Genomic DNA, 21955 nt, shown 5'->3' on the forward strand with positions numbered 1-21955 from the left:
TTGGATGAAACAGTTCTTCCCTGTACACATATATGACACAGGTTTTGCTGTGGTAACAATGATGCATAACAAACCACCTTTCAAATCTCAGGGGCTTATGACAACAAGAATTTACTATTTTCAATGGCAGTTTCTTTGTTTTTGTTTAGTTTTGTTTTTTCTTTACAATCAGTACCCTGGTCTTGGTTACGCTTGAGTTTCAAGTCTGTTCCACTTAGTCAGATTAGTTTCTTACTCAAAGGCGCAGGATAAAGGAGATATTTAGGCACCTTCTTTTCATGGGGGATGTCCCAAGCACAATAGGGCAAGCAAAACATAGCACACTTCTTAAAACCTCCATGTGAACCGGCATACTCTCAAATCTTTCTGTATTCCACTAGTCAAAGCAAGTCATGTGGCCCAAGTCAATGGAGCAGGGAAGTCAACTCTGCCCACTCGTAAAAACCCTAAATGCAGACAACATCTCCTTAGGGGGCTGATAACAGTACACTTCTCACCTTACTCCACCCCTATAAACAACCCTACTCAGTGCCTGACAGATTTATGAAGACCAAATATTTCATGAATGAATTTAACAGACTGTCCTCCAGAATGGTTTTAACAATGTACACCATGGGGGCGCCTGGGTGGCTCAGTTGGTTAAGTGTCTGCCTTCAGCTCAGGTCATGATCCCAGGGTCCTGGGATCGAATCCTGCATCGGGCTCCCTGCTCTGCGGGGAGCCTGCTTCTCCCTCTCCCACTCCCCCTGCTTGTGTTCCCTCTCTCGCTGTGTCTCTCTCTGTCAAATAAATAAATAAAATCTTTAAAAACAAAACAAAACAAAAAAAAAGAAAACAACGTACACCATGTTTGTGAATGCTACTAGTACTACTAGCATTGATATAAGGACTTTTTAATATTAACAATCTGATCAGCACAAACAAGTACCTAATTTAATTTGTTTTAAGGGGGGTGTTTTTTTCTTACATATATCAAAATTTCCCTTGAGAATTCTCTGTTCATGTTTTTTGACAATTTTTCTACTAAGTTTCTGTTTTTTTTTTTTAAATCTGTGGTATTCTTAGCAAATATAAATTAACCTTTTACAAGGCTGCGTTTTAAAACGTTCAGTGATTATTTTGATGTGGAATTGTTTTGTTTTGTTTTGTTTTACATAGTTTTATCTCTTACCGTTTTCTTTGATGGCATGATTAATAAACCATTTCATGGACAACTTATGCCCCATAAAATGAGCATACTATAATTTATTTAACCAGTTCTTCATTGTAGGTTATTTAAATTGTTTTCATCTTTCTCTTCTTTAAATAATGCTGTGATGATCTTTGTATATAACCTTTTTCTAAAGATCCTAGAAAAGGATGGATCAAGTTGACAAATATTTTTAAAGTTCTTCAAATATTTTCACAAATTACTATCCAGAGAGGTTGACCTGCTTTTCACTCCCTTACCCACCAGGGTCTTCCATGAGCCATCTATCTTCTCCATCTAAACAATAACATTACAGATATTTGGAATTAATTTAATGGCAAATATGTCACCTTATTTTAAAAAGTAATGGGCTCTGAAATTTGAAGAGATTCCTTTAAAGGAAAAACAGTTAAAGGATGTTTGGAAACAGAAAGACTAGGAGGCACACATGGCCTGTTCTGTTGAGAAACCAAAGGAAAGGATTTTGGGAGCCAGAGCGAAGAGGAAAAAAGGAAGCGGCACCTTCTCGGGCTGGGCAAGGGAAGCCCCAGTGCAGGCTGTGTCTGGCCTCACACCCCACATCCTTCAGAGAACATCCCAGGTCTAGATCTTTGGCCTCACAACCCTCAGTGTCCCACAGGAGGAAGCCCAGCACAGCTGCAGGTGGCTGCCAAGCAATGTGGACAACCATCCCTGATGGTCCTGGCATAGGGTCCTAGGGCTGTGATCCCCACGCAGGTCCCTAGGAGTTCTGGCCACCAATCCCCTTTAGTAAGAGTACAGAGCAGAGGGATTTCTGGTTCATTTAAGAAGGGGCTGAGCTCTGACCCGGGTCAGGCAAAGCGCCTACCATGCAAACTGAAGTACTCAATCTCAGCAGTGTGTTTCTTTCTCCCAGACTCCCCAGCAGAGGAGCGTGGGTGAGTCAAGGGCCTGCAGGGGGCTCCATTCTGACTCAGACACGCTCTCGTCCACACTCGCCCAGCCCTCCCACGCTCCACCAGGCCTGCCCAGATGCCTCCAGGGTCAGAAGTGGGATTTGAACCTGGGCTTGACATTCAGTCTGTATCAGGACAGGGCATGACAGAGATGACAGCCATTCCTGGGAGGAAAGGAAGAAATTTACCTCCAAGGGCTTCAGGACTGCATTTCAGGAAGCCTCAGGACCCTCACTGACCGTGCTTGCATCTCCTCTCATTCTCCAAGGGATTGGATTCTTAGTTGTTACTTTCTGTTAAACTGGTATTTATGGAGGGCCCACAGTGCGCTGGGCACAGCACTATAAAGATAGCCACATGAAGAAGAATAAAACTGGACCATTTCCCTCCACCATACACAAAAATAGACTCAAAATGAATGAAATACCTAAATGTGAGACAGGAATCCATCAAAATCCTTGAGGACAACACAGGCAGCAACCTCTTCGACCTCAGTCACAGCAACTTCTTCCCAGAAACATCACCAAAGGCAAGGGAAGCAAGGGCGAAAATGAACTACTGGGACTTCAACAAGATAAAAAGCTTTTGCACAGCAAAGGAAACAGTGAACAAAACCAAAAGATAACTGACAGAATGGGAGAAGATATTTGCAAATGACATATCAGATAAAGGGCTAGTATCCAAAATCTATAAAGAACTTACTAAATTCAACACCCAAAGAACAATTAATCCAATCAAGAAATGGGCAGAAGACATGAACAGACATTTCTGCAAAGAAGATATCCAAATGGCCAAGAGACACATGAAAAAGTGCTCAATATCACTCGCATCAGGGAAATCCAAATCAAAACCTCAATAAGATATCACCTCACACCATTCAGAATGGCTAAAATTAAGTCAGGAAATGAAGGACGTTGGCGAGGATGCGGAGAAAGGGGAAGTGTCCTACACTGTTGGTGGGAATGCAAGCTGGTGAAGCCACTCTGGAAAATAGTATGGAGGTTCCTCAAAAAGTTGAAAATAGAGCTACCATATGACCCAGCTATTGCACCACTTGGTATTTACCCCAAAGATACAAATGTAGTGATCCAAAGGGCACCTGCACCCCAATGTTTATAGCAGCAATGTCCACAATAGCCAAGCTATGGAAAGAGCCCAGATGTCCATCAACAGATGAATGGATAAAGAAGATGTGGTGTATACACACACACACACACACACACACACACTGGAATATTACACAGCCATCAAAAATGAAATCTTGCCATTTGCAATGTCGTGGATGGCACTAGAGGGTATTATGCTAAGCGAAATAAGTCAATCAGAAAAAGACAATTATCATATGATCTCACTGATAGGGGGAATTGAAGAAACAAGGCAAAGGATCATAGGGGAAAAGAGGAAAAAATGAAACAAGATAAAACCAGAGAGGGAGAAACCATAAGAGACGCTTAATCTCAGGAAACAAACTGAGGGTTGCTGGAGGGGAGGGGGGTGGGGGGATGGGGTAATTTGGTGATGGGCATTAAGGAGGGTAGGTACTATGGTGAGCGCTGTGAATTGTGTAAGACTGATGAATCATAAACCTGTATCCCTGAAACAAATAATACATTACATGTATTACATGTTAATAATAATAATAATAATAATAATAATAATAATAATAGTAATAAAAGACTGACAAAGACTAGGGTCCACCTCTGGGAAGGCTCTTCCTTTGTAGTTTCCCTTCTACTCCTCATCCCCCCCACCATCACTCCTTTAGTGGAGAATTCAAACACAGGTGGTGACCAACTAGGAGCAGCCTGGCAAGGCCCAAGCAGGCAGCTTCAGTGATCGGTGGTGTGTTGGGAATGGTCACTGATATTTTTCAAGCACATTAATGAAAAAGAGGAAATTAAACTTCACTATCTGACCTGAGCAACGTCCGTGCTGATTGGGATAATAGTTTTTAAATACTATTTGTGTATGGGTACATTATCGACCATGTAATAACTACCAACCCTACACACATTTACACATAATCTGCATTATTAGCACTTACTCCAATAATTTCTTAAGTCTAGACAATCAACAAAACTATAAATCAAGTCCTGATTTGTAGCATTTGCCTATCATTGTGTGTAAATACCCATCATAGCCTGTTTTAATGTGTACAATGTATAGTCACTGAACACAGGTTTGGGAAGAAATTCATAGATGCATATATTCACACAGTATTTGCACCATAAAGATACAATAGACATAAATAACCTCAAGGACATAGAAAACCGGAATCCGTGGTGTGATAATTAAGAAGAGATGAAATTCGATATGTTACCTTTCTAGTAAAATGTATTTAAGTGTATGCAATTTAATCTTCAGCTCAAAAATGCCAGTAATTTGAGCAATTGACTCTAGTTAGCTGGTGTGAACTGTCTCCAGCACATAATCCTATCCCAAGAAGAAAGGTATTAGTTTATATTTCCATTTATATCTACATTTACTTAAACTAAAATACAAAATAAATAAATAATAATAACATACACTAACATATAAACATATATACACCTTTGTATGTGTATATATAATATGTATGTATAAGTGTGTGTGCATACATACTTTTAATTAATAGTCATTTATCAAAGACCCACTCTGTGTCAAGAATTGTACATCTCTCTAGGGGCAACTGGGTGGCTCAGTCGGTTAAGCATCGGACTTTTTGTTTCGGCTCAGGTCAAGATCTGGAGGTCAAGAGATTGAGCCCCACATCAGGCTCCTCACTCAGGGAGAAATCTGCTTGAGATTCCCTCTCTCCCTCTGCCTCGCCCCCCCAATCTTGCTCTCTCTCTCTCTCTCAAAATAAATAAATCTTTATAAAAAGAAATTGTACATCTCTCAGAATCATCATGTAGTACAAATGTTCGCAATCTATGACAAATGAGCCAAATCTAGCTTGCCACCTGTTTTTGCACCGCCAGGGAGCTATGTATGGCTATTGCACACTTACATTATAAAGATAGTTATCCTTCGTGCAAGGATAGTTGCTTGAAGAGTTTAGAGCAGCATCAGTAATCAACTGAAGAACAAGGTAAATGATTTCTGAGGTTTTTGTATGAATCAACAGATGCTACTAATAATTCTTGGTCATTTATGTGAGAAGTCAATATAGAGTTTGAAGTGGCTGCAGAATCATTCTCTAAGAACAATATGCTTAGAACAACTACAAGTGACAGTATTTTTAAAGAAGTTGAGAAATGCTAATTCAGTACAACCTGAAGTAGAATCTGCTAAAATGTATTTCAACTGATGCTGGGAAAAATCAACTGATGTGAAACAGAAAAAGGCAAATTTGGATAAATTTACAAAGCTTGTGAAAATATAAGGTGTTTAAGTCTATATTTATTTATTATTCATCAGCAAGTACTTTCCACACAATATCTGAATCTACTGCATTATCAGCCAACAGCATCACTGTAAATTTCATTCACTCTGGTGGGTAGTTCTGTAATTTTTTTTTTTTTGTCAGAAATAGAAGCTGAATATCCTGACTTGTCCTACTACATGGAAGTTTGATGGATTAACACTGGTTAACCATTTTTCAGCTTAAAGATGAGACTGGAATATTTTTCTCAGTGAGAATTGCGTTGGACAATATTAATGATTACTGAATAGATTTGGAAATTAGCTTTTGCTGCAGACTTGAAAATATTTCTTAATGAATTCAACCTACAATTACAAGGCAAAACTGTGCTTGTAGTGGAGCATAAACTATGTCATTTAGTTAATGTTATATGAATCATTAGCAATGTCAAGTTGCTCTATTCATTTATTCCTTTGTCAAAAATAAAAACAAGATTTCCATTTCCACAAATATTTAAAGATTGCATATTTTCCCAGGTCAAACTGCAGTTCCAAGAGCATGCTTCCCATCGTAATGAAAATAACAAAGGAAATTTCCTTATTTCAAAATCCATTTAACTTCAAAATTGAGAAGCTTCCACCTAAACTTTTGATTGAGAATGATTAATTTGCAATGCAATGACACAATAAGAGACAAATATCAAGAGAAGAATATGATCGAATTCTAACTTGCTTCTAAGGGACAAATATGTGCAATTAAAATCATATGTTAGTGGACTGATATCAGTATTTGGCAGTATCTCTATAGTTGAGAAATCATTTTCAAAGATGAAATCTGTAAAATTTCATTTCAGATCAGCATTAACAAATGAATATTTGCAATCAATTTTTATGACAGGGAAAATTAATTTGAACCTCAGATGAAACATTATTAAAATAATTCTACAATTATACTAGATTGTTATTCTATTTTGAATTCAATATATAAAAAATACAAAAATGTATTTTTTCTCTTGTTTTAAGTGCCTTCATAATATGCTCAATTTTGCTTCTTGGTCAACAAAACCTAAAATATTTACTATCTGTCCTTTATAGAAAAATTTGCTGACCCCTGATCTAATTGAAAACAAAATTAGTAGCCATATGTTGATTCTTCAGAATTTTCTGTGAAGGCACACAGCTTATTTGATTGCTGCACATAATCATGAGTAAAATGTCTTATAAATTTTATGAAGCATCCATTAGAATAGTAATACATAACAGAGATTCTTCAGCCAATACTTATGAATTTGACATTAGATACATAACCACTTAAAACAGTGAAAGTAAACAATGTTACTTCAAATAAAATATTAATTGATGTAAAATCTATTATTCTTGACATATATTACAGTATTCCTCTGTGCCATATAGAAATACTCTATAAAAATGACCACTATATTTCTAGCTCACTATCTCCCAATTAAAGTTTAGTAAACAATTCTATGCATTAGTAGGCTGTGCACCAAAATGCAATGTCAATCCAAATCACTGCATTGAGATAAGTTGCTTTCACATTCTCAGTAAAACTGTCTTCAATATACATTCTTGAAATAAAGCCGCTTTGAAAAGGGAACTCCTGTCCAGGATAAAATTATTCTTTTCTTATGGAAAAGAATCTCCTATTTTGCATTCAAAAGCTATTGATAATAAAGGGCTTAATAAGATGATTTATGTAATTGCTGTTTTAGCAAACCAATCTATATATCCCAGGGATTAGCATATACATACTTGCCACAATTGATATTTCCTTTGGCAATCATTCACTTCTTGTTGTACTCAAGAGAACAGGATTTTTTTTTCCTGCAGCAGTTTGCTCCCTTTGTTTGCATTTGATGTGTAGATTATCATGTGGCCAAGTTTTCGAAAACAAATTCTAAATTTTCAATTTTGTACTGCATTTGTTTTCTTGCAGGATTTACTGAACATAGAACATAACACTTCCTACCACGTTAAGTACATACACCATGGACTGAAACTTCCTTAACTGTAAGTTTTTCATAACAGAAATAAATTATTTCACTGCTTTGTGAATCCCACACTTAAAAATTGTATATTTTCCTTATCAGTAAGTATATCTATATGCACATCTAGTCTTTAAACTTTAAAAGTCAAATTTAAATCTCAGGTCATTTACATGATACAACATGGACACACACACAGAAACACTATCAGACAAATGAGAAAAGAACACAACTGCCTTTTAGTCATTCATTCCTTAAGATATTTACTAAATATCTACCAAGTGCCCAGCACTGCACTAGATGCTTAATTCAGCCAAATAATAGTTCTTGTACCACCCCATTTTTATTCAGTTATGTACTGATTTTTTTAGGTTTCATTAAGTGGAACCAAATGGGTTATCATTCTTTTAATGAGTGCTTTAAATGTAATAATATATTTAAAATATTTTAATATTATGTATTTCCCCCAACATAGAATAATTACGCTATAAGAAAATGACACTGTTTATCTTTCTTTCCTAAGTTTTATTTCTAGTCATCTTTCAAAATGAGCACATAAAGTTGAATTTTATTCCAGAGACTAATTTCTTGAACTGGCCTTTGCTTTAGCTTGGATTTTGCAGTGTGTTTTCTTATTCCAGGAAGATGAATATATTTAATATACTTTAAATTGCATCATATTTTATGAGCTCTCAAGGGATCCATTGTTATATGAACCAAACATTATTGCATAATTATTGCTTCAGATATCTCAAATTATGATGACTAATTAAATATACATATAATACATTTATCAGTGAAAAAATTTCACAGGCTCAATTTCTATTCCCTCTTGAAAGTACTTGTATCCACTGCAGAACAAGTTTTAAGGAGTGAGTATCATAGCAATTGAGAATATGATTTAGCATTAATATTTCATAGTGTAATTGAGGTACCTGTTTAACTAGAGAAATGCTAACATCCTCCCATCTTCCAAGTAAGTGTGACTCTTGGTTTCACCAACAAAATGATGTATAAGGCTCAAAGGAAGATATTGGCCTGTTTTTGTATATACATCTTATTTATGGTAAAATTTTATTTTATTATTAATTTAGAAGAGTGAAAGGGGTGCCTAGGTGGCTCAGTCAGTTAAGCGTCCTACTCTTGGTTTTGGCTCAGGTCCTGATCTCATGGGTCATGGAATCAAGTCCTGAATCAGGCTCTTTGTTCAGTGGGGAGTCTGCTTGAAGATTCTCTCCATCTGCCCCTCCCCTGCTCTCTCTCTCTCTCTCTCTAAAAATAAATAAATAAATCTTAAAAAAAAAAAGAGAGAATAGTGCAATGAAGAGACCCATATTTTTTTTTAAAGAATAAAAATGTATCACTCCTTTCCTTTCTGAAGCCATAAACTATACAACAAATTCCACTAAATTCTAGTTCACTGGATGTCTATAGGCTTAATTCTAAGATGAATCAGAAATCATAGCCAGTCACTTCTGACCAGGGAAAAATTCCCAATGTTATAACTGAACTGTGACCTAAAATAGTTTTCACCAGCTTGTAGTCAGTTGTACTCCACTTAGAATATAAAACAAACAAATAAAAACAGGTAATGAGAAAACATTCATCAGTTACATGGTCTGAGAATGAGAACGATTTACTGATAGATGAGAGCTACTATCCTAATTGCCACTTTAGTACTCTTTTTTTTAAATTAGAGTTATTTATTTATTTGAGAGAGACAGAGAGTATGAGCAGGAGGGGCAAAGGGCAAGGGACAGAGAATCTCAAGCAGACTCCTTGCTGAGCATGGAACCCAATGCAAGGCTTGATCTCAGGACCCTGAGATCATGACCTGAGCTGAAACCAAGAGTTGGATGCTTAATTGAGCCACCCAGGCACCCCTCTTTCGTACTCTTATCTTATCAGAGATTTTCCCTACTTAAAATTTTTATATTTTAGAAATGACAGTGATTTATATTAGTGATTTATTTAAAGCACTTATTTTGGTTCAATTAGTTGCGTACAAATGTGCCCAATTCCCTGTTTTGTTTTGTTTTTCTTTTTGCTATGCTACAGACTCATCTTTGAAATACAAAGGTCCAAGAACTATGGCTGCATGGAAGGCAAATACATTGTCCCTCACAAATCTTTTAACAAAGAATTCCAAGCAGGATGCACCTTGAATTCTTTCCTAATCAAAGATGAGTTTAATATCCAAACCACATTGGGATATGGTTGCCATTGGTGATGACCCTGTGATGTCCTGCAGCTCTGTGGTATGTGAAAGGTGCTGTTGATTAGTTTTCCTTCAAAATATTCCTGCAGGGAAGGGTAGAGCAATAATTTTCCCTGAGTTCTACTAAGGAGTAATTTATGCAGTAGCTCATGCAAAACAAAGCCTCTTGTTAAACTAGTCTTTGTGTTTACAAGTACAAGAACCTCTGAGTTCCCAACATCAAAAATATTTTGGGGGCGCCTGGGTGGCTCAGTCCTTAAGCGTCTACCTTCGGCTCAGGTCATGATCCCAGGGTCCTGGGATGGAGACCCGCATCGGGCTCCCTGCTCAGTGAGGCGTCTGCTTCTCCCTCTCCCACTCCCCCTGCTTGTGTCCCCTCTCTCACTGTCTCTCTCTCCCTCTCTGTCAAAATAAATAAATAAAATCTTTAAATAAATATATTTGGATGATTCAAACTGTTTGAGTTTAGCTCCTTTTCAATATAATTCTTTTTATAAATTTATATAAGCCAGTGCTTAATGCAAAAGCTTTGTAGTATATTGATGTCTACAATTTAAAAATAATTTCCTACCACTTCCAGACAATTGCCCACAAATAGCAAGCCATTCTGGGAAAACAAAGCAAAATGGAATAGCAACAAAAATATAAGAAATGTCTTAAACATAGCAATAGCATTAGGAATTTTCAAAATTGCTTTCCTTTTTTTTTCTTTAGAGGTCAGGGAAGTCCCTTCCTTCATCTCTTATAAATTACATTTCCATATTCCATCTATATTTGTCTTTTTTAAGCTTAAAAGAGGTGACAGAGAAACCCAGGCCCAGCTGTTAGTGAAAGAATTAAGCATACTGTCTTTGCCTTAGTTGGGCACTACTTATATATCTAGGAATCCATACAGGACTAAAAATGATGTTAGGATGTTTGTTGAATCAATAAATTGTTACAAGCAAATAAAATATCTTGCCAAAAAAATAAGAACTGCTATATTCCTTTAAGCTGTCAAAACCACACATGCTAAAATACTTTTAATGCTTTTTTTTTTTTTTTTTTTAAAGCAGACCTGTATCTTCTCCCTCCTTTGGTAATCATGCCCTCCTAGAATTGCAGGGATACCAGAATCTGTCCAATAGTATTACTGGAATCGTACTGAACACTTTAAACCCCACTCAGAAAGGCCGTTTGACATCTTGAAATAGGCAGCACCTACTCATAATAAACTAGGAAAGTTCTATACAAACGGATCTGGGAATTGCTGGTATCCTGGTACAAAGGTAGACTTGGATCTTTACACCACCTCCCTCCCCAGTGTCTGCCATCAATAGTCAAGGCCAAAACAAAATACAAATTCTACACATCTAAAGGAAAGCGATATCAGTAATAGCATATGCTGCTTATTACCAGATGGCCTTAACTCCACCAGAAATTCTAAGTTACTGGAGAATAGTAACAACACTGTTGAAATAAATTTCTAGGCCCAAGATGCAGCTGCTCCAGCTGGGGTACCACATCAGCAAACTGAAACTTACATAAAATTTGTGTCATTGTAAATGCTCTTCATGACAATACAGACAGTATATCCAGTTGGCCAATCACCAAACACCAAGCCAACTCTGGGCTCTAGACTTACTTCCTTTTTCTTCTCACCCCAACGTTGACTATGTGGCCCCAGCCAATTAGATAGTTTTCTATTTTTGTCCCCTTCCTTGTTCTTTATTTTTTATCCTACAAAAGATTTCTGCCTACTGCCCCATCTGCAGTTCTCCAAATGGAGACTTTATGAAGTGTTAAATAAAGTTTGTATAACCTAAATTATCTTCTTTAATCATTTTTTTTTTTACCATTACCCAATCTAGAGAAAGGAGGGGAAAAGGTATAGACTGTTTTGCTGTGCAATGTGCTTCTAGGACTAGAAGTAGGAGTATTATCAAGGAGCCTGCTGAAAATGCAGAATTTTAGGCTCCACCCCAAATATACTGAATCATAATCTGCCATTTAACAAGATTCCCTAGGTATTATGGACTGAGTGCTGTGTCCTCCCAAAATTTGTATGTTGAAATTCTAACCCCTAATGTTATGGTATTAGGAGGAAGGGCCTTTTGGAGGTGTTTATGTCATGAGCGTGGAGCCCTCATGAATGGGACAAATGTTATTAGAAGAGAACCCAGAGAGCTCTCTGGCCACGTGAGGAAATAAGCCAAAGTCGGAGGTCAATGAGACAGGAAGTGGGTTATTATCAGTGCCTTGATTTTGTACTTCCTAGCCTCCAGAATTGTAAGAAATAAACATGTTAAGTCATCCAGTCCATAGCATTTTTATTATAGTTGTCCAAATAGACTAAGATATTTGGTGATTAGTATACACATTAAATTTTGAGAAAGAAAAGGTGGAGGGTTGAAGGAAGTTTGACCTGCGATTTCCCCTCTCTAAGGGAGAGAGTGAGCTCGCCCAGTCAAATTAATGCTACCCAATTGAGTTTCCTTTCTTTAGGGGAGTTGGTAAATTGTAAGAAACAAAATCATATTGCAGTTCATCAACTTTAATGTGTGGACATAGATAAAGACATATTCTGTTATCTCTAATAGATTTGATGATGAAAACCATTGGCTTCACCTACTTTGTATTGTTTAAATGTTTTATAAGAAGCATGCATAAAACTAACTAAATAACAAATGAATTTGCATTCAAATAACAAATTATATTCCACTGTGCAAATGTTGAAGCCAACATTAAAAATAATTAAATTAAAAATTGAAAATTCTGACATCACTTAGAGGTGACACCCTACATCATAAGGATTCTTATACAACTTTGAAAAACAAGCCAAACTAATTAAAAACAATTTTAAAATAAATATATGCTAGATAATGTTTAATATTTTAGGAAGTAGATTACAACCCCCCCACCTCCCTGACACACATACATACCACACATGCACACAAAAGTTGGTTTGAAATAACTGTTCTATCTTTAGTGGATAAAGATAAATAGGAACATTGAGCAATTTTCTACTGTGTGTTCAAGTATAACATCAAGATATTACCAAGAGACATTATTATAATTAGCCATAAACATGTTGTTTCCTAAGTATAATGATTCTAATGGATTCCTTCTACATGATTTACTTCTTTGCTATTGCCGAGAAAGATGGTCCAAAGAAGAGCCATTTTAGTTAAATTTGATTAATAGCCCTTGCTTCTTTGCAAAACTGGAATTATAAGAGCATAGATGGATACTCAACAATAAAAATAAACAAAGACAACATGGTTTATACAAGAGACTCTTAACCGAATTATTAGGCGAGAGTGTCTATGGAAGAAAACAGAAAAAAGAAAGTCTTTTAGTGTATATTGTCTTATAGAGAATAAATGAACAATACCCTAAGACATTAATGCAGTGTTCTGTAGAACTAATGGAAAAAAGGCATTAGAGAAATCTTGGGAACTGAACTATATGTACAAACTTATGAAATAATTTGTTACAAATAACTGATTTTTAAGAAAAATAAACAAACAGAAGCATTTTGTATTATCCTTCTGTTAACTAGCACTCATAAAGTCATGTTTGAACTACTTCATGATTCTCTATCAGTACAAGTGGACTCATAGGATAGAATTTCCATTGACTTGATTAAACTCTACAAATATGGCTTGTGTAGAGGTTCTCTGCAGAGACACAGAAATTACTCACCCAGATTAAGTAAAAGGCATATATCCATCATCTGCTCTATGTCCAAACATTCACAATCAAAAGACAAAAAAAAAAGTGTTCAAAACTCTAAAAATTTATTTTATAGGTTGCCAGTGTTAATTCTAAATGATAACTCAAACTGAATGAATTGTTTTGTTTTTAAAATTCATTTTGAATTGAATTAGAGAAATATGGGAAAAGAAAAAAAAAATAATTAGCTTACCTATTAACTGCTTTCCATATTTCAGGTACTCTGCTAAATCCATTCATCATCTCACATAATATTTACAAAACTTTGGGTTAGCTACTGTTTTAAATCTCCATTTTACAAATCACAAAAATAGAACAATGAAAGATTACATTAGTAAATCAAATTCACGTACTTCAATATGGTAGAACAAGTGAGTTAAAATGAAGGAAGATGCTATGAATACAAATATCTTTCACATATAAGTATGCTCAGTTAAATTGTATGCATATGCTAAATTCTGAGCATTTCTGCATCCTTTATCTATCCGGATTTTCCTATAAAAATTCTTTTTTTTCCCTGAAAGTGTAAAAAAGATTCTGCTTCCAAAAATATTTATTTACTTTACCCTTTCTCTGTGACTACAATGATTGATTGCTTTGTGATATTTTCTTTATCTAGAGAGAAGCGGTGGACAAAAATGTCATGTGTTGCACAGAGGTAAATAAACAGAAAGAGGCCACCAGTAGACAAAAGTGCTGATCATTGGTGATGGTTCTAAGACCATTTTCAGAATGATAATGAAAGCAGAGTCTGGGTTGCATAAATTTGGCAGAAGAAAATAGCAAATATAGAACATTTTTCAACAAGCATAGCAGTGAGGGGAAGCAGGAGGTAGTAATTTAGAGAAGAGTCATAAATTAGTTTATTTTTTCAATTAGATATAAAGACTTTACCATTAAAGAAAAAGAAATGGATCATGCAAAAAGATATTGAAAACTCCAAAATGAAAAGACATAATTGAAGGAACATGAGAGGTAGAGCAAGTAAAAGGATAAAGAACATGGCTGCAGGTTTTAGGCTTGGCAAGGAGGAAGGATATTTCTGTTGAGTCTGGAATTTAAAAAAAAAAAAGTAACAATGGGAGAAAATATCAGAACCACTGTCATTTGGAGATTAATCTTCAGAAAATACTGTAAATGGGACAAATTTTAACATATAAAGAATGCTTAAAACTTATTATAAAAACAAACAACCTAATTTTAAAATGAACAGAAGATTTGAACAGATACTTCACCAAAGAGGTATAAGGACGGCTAAAAACCACATGAAAAAAATGTTCAATATCATTAGCGCTTAGGGAAATACAAATTTAAACCATGAAGAGATTCCACTACATACCTATTAGAATGGCTAAAAATATTCTGACAATACCAAGCATCTACCAGATTCAGACAACTAAAACTTTCAGACATTGCTAGTAGGAATGCAAAAATATTTCAGCCACTTTGGAAAACACTTTGGCAGGCTTTTGTTTTTTGTCTTAAGTTAAACATTCACTTACCATATGACCCACCAGTCCCACTACTGGGTACTTAACTTAGAGAAATAAAAACCTATATGCACACAAAAACCTCTACACAACATGTTATAACAGCTCTGTTCATAACCACCTAAACTGGAAACAACTGGACTCAAATGTTCTTCAGCACATAAAGTGATGAATGAACTATGGTAAATACATACAGTGAAACATTACTCACCAATAAAAAGGCTTGGACTATTGATGAGGCAACAACGAATGAATTTCAAGACATTGTGCTGAGTAAAAGCAAATAGCCTCAAAATGTTACATAATCTATGATTCCATTCACATGACATTCTCAAAAAGCTGTAGTGATGGAGAACAGATCAACAATTGCTGAGGCTTAGGAATGGGGGAGGGTATGTCTATAAAAGGCTGACAGAACTGTTCTGTACCCTGATCATGGTAGTGGTCACACAAACTTTATATTATATACATATTACATGTAATAGTATATATTATTTATATTAAAATATAATAATATTTTATATTACTATTATTTATATTAAAATATATAATATACATAAAACAAATTGTGTACATTAAAAATCATAACACAGTACACAAGAAAGTAATTGTACTGAATAATAATTTTAAAAATATGTTTCAGAGCTGGTCTGATGAAAGAACATAAAGCAAAGTGAGAGCTAAATTGCTTTGTATAACAAAATAATTGGCATTACAGAGTTGTCTTCTCGCTGCAAGTGTAAAACACTGGGAGACTTAGAAAGAGAATGGAAGAAGGGAGGACTTGCAAAAAGCACCCCAGCACTTGCGGTAGGCCATTGAAAACTCCCTGATACAAGAGTAGCCAACAAAAAACATCAGTTGGTATGTTTTTTCCTCTTTTCTTGGTTATATTTTCCCTCTGTTACTTCCAGATTGTCAATACAAAATCTAGTTCTTGTACAAAAGTTTCATGTTACAGTGACTTTGATGAGTATAGAAGAACTGGCCTCTGCCCATTTATGGCAGCAGCTGAAGCCACATGCAAAGAGAAGAACTGCTGATGAAAATGAGGTGGTGAAAGAACACTGAGAATCCAAAGGAGTAGAGGAGGGGTGAAAAGCAAACAGCTCTCTCTTAAGGATTCTTCTGTAACATTGTGATGGGGTTGCATCTCTCATGAAATGAGATTTATGTCTAGTCCAGGAAAATACAAGGGGGCTCGGGAACACTTGGGTTACACATATATAACTAGAATGCCAAGGTACCCTCTGAATTGTGCCAATAATAATCACCATTTGGGAACTTGGCAAACATAATTTCCATAATTTTAGCTATTTGATATCTAAACTCCTTTATATAGAAGACATTTTTCCATAAAGTCAAATTTACCCTATTGGAATTGCAAATTATTAAATCAGATTCTAGCAATCATATTATTAACTTTCCCACACCTCTGTAACTCTCACACTCACCATTTTATTGTAATGTTTTTAACTCTATAAAAATCCACTTGAGCATCTGATAAGACATTGAAGATAGTGGTATTCCACATGACATCATGAAGTGACCATCTATCTGTCATCCCTGGGGGGCTTATGACCTCCTGGACACCAAGCTTTCTCCAAACCAGTAATAGCCTCGTAATGTACTGTGAGCTTTTATGCCATTCTCACACTGTTGATTGCACTATCTCAATCAAAGCATGCTAAAGAAAAAAGGATGATGTCATTTGTAGGCAATTACAAGACAACTGAGAATTTTATAGGGTTCTGAAAAATTCTATAACGCGTAAATAGCACAACCCTTTGGTTTTACTGCAGATTTGCTTAAAACAGACAGTAATATGTAGCACTCTGTTATTATTATCCTGGAAAGAATATAACTTTTACAAGACTTGTTGGCTCTTACTTCACTTTTATTTACTTATTTTGAAACTACAGCGAACCCTTGAACAACACAGGGGTTAGGGACACCAGCACGGCACCCACACGGTGCCTTTGAAAATCCGATATAACTTTTGATTCCCCAAAATCCTTAACTACTAATAGCCCACTGCTGACCAGAAGTCTTACTGATAACATAAACAGTCAATTAACACATATTTTGTATGTGTATTATATGCTGTAGTCTTACAATAAAGTAGACTAGAGAAAAGAAAATGTCATTAAGAATATTTCTTAATATTTCTCTCACAACCAAAAATAAAACAAAACAAAACAAAACCCCTTCTCTTGTCCCCATCTTCTCTGCCACATACTGCCCCTTTGTAGGAAAACTCAAAAAACTGGTGGAAAGAGTCTTCACCACTAGCTGTCTCCAATCCCTCTTCCTGCCATTCCCTCTTTCCTCGGTTTGGTTTTGTTTTCAGTTGTGGATAAATACAATTTATGCATGGATAAATACATGTATGTATTTATGGATAAATACAATTATGTTATGACACATAAAAAAGAAAATATCATTAAGAAAATCATAAGGAAGAGAAAGTACATTTACAATGCTGTACTGTATTTATAAAAAAAAATCTATATAACTGGACCTATGTATGCAGTTCAAATATATGTTGTTCAAGGGTTAGCTGTATATATTTTCTTTTATCCCTCACCCCCCATTGCTATATTGCTCTGCTGGGGCTGACATAACAAAATACCACATACTAGATGACTTCAACAACAGAAATTAATTTTCTCACAGTTCTGGAGGTCAAAGTCCAAGATCAAATGTCCTCAGGGCTGGTTTCTGGTGAGGGTTCTCCTCTTGGCTTACAGATGGCCTCTTCTCTTTGCTCTTGTGGGAAGGGAATGTGAATTCTGGTGTCTCTTCAGTCTTCTTATAAGGATATCAGTCCTATGGGACCAGGGCTCCACCCTTATGACTTCATTTAACCTTAATTACCTCCCTACAGGCACTGTCTCCAAATACAGTCACATCAGAGACACAGGGTTTCAACATATGAAGTGGGGCACATTCTGCTTCATATTGAGGGGGATACATTTTGTCCATAACACTTGCTTTTGTTGAATCCCTTTTTTTTTCTTTAAAGATACTGCTTATTGGGCGCCTGGGTGGCTCAGTTGGTTAAGCGACTGCCTTCGGCTCAGGTCATGATCCTGGAGTCCCGGATCGAGTCCCGCATCGGGCTCCTTGCTCGGCGGGGAGCCTGCTTCTCCCTCTGACCCTCCCCCCTCTCATGCTCTCTCTCTAATAAATAAATAAATAAATCTTAAAAAAAAAAAAGATACTGCTTATTTTTCATCACCCTTATTTCCATTTTCTGTTCTAGAGTCCATGGAGAAACAGTTTAAGACCACCCAGTGGTTGCTCTTACCCATTCAGTGGCCTGAACTGTGGGAGCTACAGACCCGTCTTCGAGGGCGGGTTGCGTGCTCCGCTCTTGCTCAGGGAACTTGCTGAAGAGGCAGGGAGGACACCTGAGCTCCTTTACACACAGCAGGCAACCGCAAATTCAGTAGCAGAAAACTCAGGAGCTGGAGTGGTCCATTCACCGTCAAATTCCCCTTGGTCACAGCCTTTTCAGCAGAGGTGCTCTTCTTTTTCGCTTCTTCCATTAACTCTGCAGTAGACACCAGGCATGACCTCCCGTGGCTTCTCATGGAAGGTGGTGCCGCGCATGCGCAGAACTTGCCGGGGCCCGCGTCCCGCGGTCAGATTCGCCGAGTGAACGCCTTTGTTGCTGCATGAGATGGTACTGTCCACATGGCACAGAGGAGGGTCTGTGTCACATAGAGCAATGGTAGGCAGTTAACATAAGACTCCTCTGTGAGAGGCTGGTGGTCAGCCCTGGACTCGGTAACCGTCGGAAGTCTCGGCTCTCGCAAGGCTGCCTGGATCTGATTAGCGAAGGCGCGGGGAAGTGAAGCAGCCAGCAATGGGAGTGGCTCCAGGGGCTCCAGGGGCTCCAGGGGCAGAAAACGTCAGCGTAACTCCCTGGCCGGTATTCCTGGAGGATGTTATACACAGACACCAGCTGAGTTTTCAGCTAACAATGGCACAAGCTGCTAGTGGCAGCTTCTCCCAGGTTCTCTTTAATTAATGCTGTAGATGCCACCACTTTTCCTTCTGTAGATGTAGTGTTCCGTTTGGAAGTCAAGGCTGGTGCCACCCAAATGGGATCCTGCTACAAAAATTTGAGGACATCCTCTTCCTTTGTTTGAAGGACGTCAAGGGCTCTGGATATTGTGAAAGTTTCCCTTTAAGTTACAACAGGGAACCCAGAACAATACTGTATGGACTTCTCTCTGGGTCGCCTGGAAAGACTTTTTTTTTTTTTTTCCTCTTTTTATTTTTTTTAATGAGTCACTCAGATTTTATGGAGAAATTTGCAACAAGACAGAAATATACCTTGTGAAGAATTTGCTTTTTCCTCTCTATGACAATCTCTTTTACTAAAAATGTCTCTCTTGTTTCTTCTCTTCAGTATAACTATTTCAGAAAGACCCTTGAATCTTCAGCGGCTGATTTAGGAAATTGTATGATCTGAGAGTCAAATGTAGCTTCTGAGTTCCTGAATTGAATAGTGCTGCTCTCTGATTTAAAAGCAATAACATGGCAAAAAAAAAAAAAAAAAAAAAAAAGTGCACCATTTGTTTTCCTCACAGGAAAAGTGATAGGAGAAAAGGTATACTTTAGTGATGTGATTTGAGGGTTTTGGCAGCACAACAAACACTGAGATATTCACCCTGTTACAGAAAGGGTAAATAGGTACAATAACGGGGGGGGGGGGGAGAAAAACAAGAAAGAAATATAGAAAAAGCAAGCAAGAAAAAAACTAAGAAAGGAAAGAAATCCCAATGTATGGGTTAACTAATTAGTTGAAAATACTGTAACAGCTCATTGGGCAATTTTGTAATCAGATGAGCCCAAGGGGTGAATATGATCAAGTTTATAACAGTTCATTTTCTTTGAATGCAGCTGTATACAATGCCTCAGGAGATTCTAGAAGCAATAAAACTACAGCGACTCTTTTGATTAATAACATATTCAATCCCTAAAATCCATGAACAGAAACACATATTGTTATGCCTTCAAGGGTATCCATAGATGCTAGGAGCCTCTTCTGGAGAGAGAGTGAAGTAGCTGGAAACCTCCTGTGAATGACCATCCTAATTGTGTTGCCTTTAAAGATGGTCTTTTAAAAGTGTTTTTTTTTTTTTTCATTTTTTTTCTTTGTATCTAAGTTCATAGGGTTAAACTACGCTGTGATTGCCATAATTGTTATTTCTCCCCCAGTGATTTTATAGCCAACAAGGGAACATTAGCACCCACTGATTCCTTGTGGAAAATAATCTATTTAAAGATACTTGCTTCAGTTGAATCTTTAAATGCTTCACTCCATTATTTTATTAGGGAGAAATCTGCACTAAGGCAGAACTGGAGCTTCCAAAGAATTCACTTGTCTCCCTATTTATTCTTCCCTGGATGTCATAAGCCTCTGTGGATAGCAGCCCAGATGGGTGGTAGGGAAGCAATTATGATTAAAACATGATGGGAATTCAGAGAGCTGCAGGATGTCTGCAAATATCAAGGACTCTTGTTAAGGACCTAATCCCACACTCATTATATGACTTCTTTCTTAGGGTTGTCTATCTCTCAGTAATTACTGGGTTATCAAATATATATATTTACTGTAGTACACATAGACTGATTCAGCTGTTTGAATAGTATTTTATGTATTTAGGTTAGACACAGAAATATCTGATAATATCTAAGAATCTTTTTCCTTTCAATTGAAGGAAATTTACTTTAAAAGAATGCAGTAAACAAATAAATTAAGTAATATGATTTTGCTCAGCAGTGTCTGGCACATACAGTAAATGCAAATTTCCTTTTCTTTTATCCTTTCTTCCTAAAGCCAAACGTATGTCACGTAGGTAAGGGAGAAAAACCTACAGTAACTACAATATAGGTAATTTTAAAAAATTAAAATAATCTCTTGTTCCTTTCAATACTTTTGAAAGAAAAGGAATAAATGGCATCTAAAATAAAGTAAAATTCAGAGTTTAAAGCATAATATGTACCTCAGAGAATATAGTTCGTTGGGGCCTATGTGGACCTGTTTTATAGAGTTTTCATTATGTGAAAAGTTGATGACAATTGTATCTCATTGATGTCAGGTGGTGTAGGTAGTAAAATCAGCTATAGTTCCAGGCTAGAGAATTTTTGAGAAAATAGCAACTTAAGGATAAAATGGAGTTGAGGTCAATAATGGCTAACAAACTAGTTAATAGATGATTCTAAAATAAATATTTGTTCAGAGAAGAGTCAAGGATATACAAGGAGATATAAATGGACAAAGGAAGTAACATGGTAATGGTTGAAGGGAAAAGTTTGACTTCCATGTATATTGTAGCTACTAAAACTTTTCAAGGCTACAACTCCTTCACGCCACAACTCTAATTCAGAGCAATGCTAGGTTATTAGCAAAGCACTGAACACCACCAAGAATTACTTATTGTAGGGGAGGTATTAAATCACATGTGAGGGCGCCTGGGTGGCTCAGATGGTTAAGCGTCTGCCTTCGGCTCAGGTCATGATCCCAGGGTCCTGGGATCGAGTCCCACATCGGGCTCCCGGCTCAGCGGGGAGTCTGCTTCTCCCTCTGACCCTCTCCCCTCTCATGCTGTTTCTCTCTCGCTCGCTCTCTAAAAAATAAATAAAATCTTTAAAAAAAAAATCACATGTGAGTTCTCTCTTAGGAAAAATTCAATGTGCACACAAACAAGAACAAGTATGTTTGGTGAATGTGAGGTTAAAACATTCTATCCGAATTCAGAAGAAGTATATACCATGTAGCTGGAGGGACTGAAGGATTAAATGATAATGCAGCATGTGAAGAGTACATAAACTGAGTGAAGAAAATAAGAAAGAGCTTTCGACAAGCAACATCAGTATAAAGAAGGGAAATAAGGTTGGAAAGCAAAGGAATTGCCAAAGGACTGGGATGAGTCCACAGCCTTATGTTGGACATAAGGCTAGAAGGAAAGTGGGAGCCAGGACATATACAATGCATGGGATTTCTTTCCTCTTTTTTTTTAAATTTCAGTTTGGAGTGGTTCCAC

The 21955-nt window shown here is 36.7% G+C and overlaps 1 long non-coding RNA gene across 2 annotated transcripts in view; it reads right to left on the reverse strand.

The window, feature by feature from the left end:
• Positions 1 to 19133, reverse strand: part of LOC135362779 (uncharacterized) — a 59520-nt gene extending 40387 nt beyond the window's left edge. Inside the window, exons 1-2 of one of the 2 annotated variants that reach the window (XR_010407976.1) lie at positions 17569 to 19119; positions 16349 to 16581 (exon numbers count right to left, since the gene is read on the reverse strand). This is a non-coding gene — a long non-coding RNA (uncharacterized LOC135362779). Of the gene's footprint in view, positions 1 to 16348; positions 16582 to 17568 lie in introns of both variants that reach the window. The other variant, XR_010407977.1, reaches the window with a different exon arrangement.
• Positions 19134 to 21955: the final 2822 nt, after the last annotated feature.

This window comes from Mirounga angustirostris, unplaced genomic scaffold (genome assembly GCF_029215605.1).
Source record: "Mirounga angustirostris isolate CCGP_5_RB_7025 unplaced genomic scaffold, mMirAng1.0.hap1 SCAF_1, whole genome shotgun sequence".
NCBI classification, from domain to species: Eukaryota; Metazoa; Chordata; class Mammalia; order Carnivora; family Phocidae; genus Mirounga; species Mirounga angustirostris.